Source organism: Melospiza georgiana, chromosome 13 (genome assembly GCF_028018845.1).
Source record: "Melospiza georgiana isolate bMelGeo1 chromosome 13, bMelGeo1.pri, whole genome shotgun sequence".
Classification (NCBI taxonomy): Eukaryota; Metazoa; Chordata; class Aves; order Passeriformes; family Passerellidae; genus Melospiza; species Melospiza georgiana.
In genome coordinates, this window is record NC_080442.1 from 15,498,806 (window position 1) to 15,499,632 (window position 827).

Genomic DNA, 827 nt, shown 5'->3' on the forward strand with positions numbered 1-827 from the left:
TCTGCCTTAAACCTCACATTAGCATCATCGAGGGAAAATATAAATTTAAACTGACACAGACTTGCTTGTCTCTTCCTTTGTGTTTAAACACAGATGGTTGCTTTTGTTGTGCCGCCGCGTTTCAGCCAATGCAAGCAGCAAAGTACTTAACTGGAATATATATCTCTTTTCCTTTCCAAACATTCACAGCAGTGGGGTTTTTTTTGTGGTGTGTTTTTTTTTTTTTTTTTTTTTTGGTAGGTGAAGTATCATTCTTCAGAATATATACAATGTTTTCATGCATCTTAATCTAATCCATTAGTCCTTGTAATTTATTGTGAACTGCTTGGATGTAGGGGCCATGACAGCTTTGAGTAAAGCATTTAAGCAGGCATCTGCTTTGTATAAATTATAAGAACCTTGGTCACACAAGGTTTCAGACAGAGACAAAGGTCTCTTACCAGCATCTGTAGCCCTGAGGATGGTAATTTTTTTAGTCTTTCTTTTTTTCTGTAAGAAGCTTTGGATATTGGAAACAGTAAAACTATCTGCAGACTTTTGTATTTGGTATTGTTAACAGCTCCAAGGCAGGAGTAACGTGATTGGCATGGGGTTTGGGAGCTGGAAAACACTTTGTTAGTCTCAAATCAGTTCCTTGGAGGCTAAAGCCCTGATTAACTATAACTGCAGTGGATTGTTTTAATCTGACTGCTGCAGTATTTTATGTCTGGTCATTTAGGCTTATTTCTGTAAATACTTCAATAAGCCTGAATCAATTCCTTCAATGTGTCCCTTTGTCCCCTGCCATTGGACATGGCATGGTGTCATGACATAAGTAAGCAGAACAG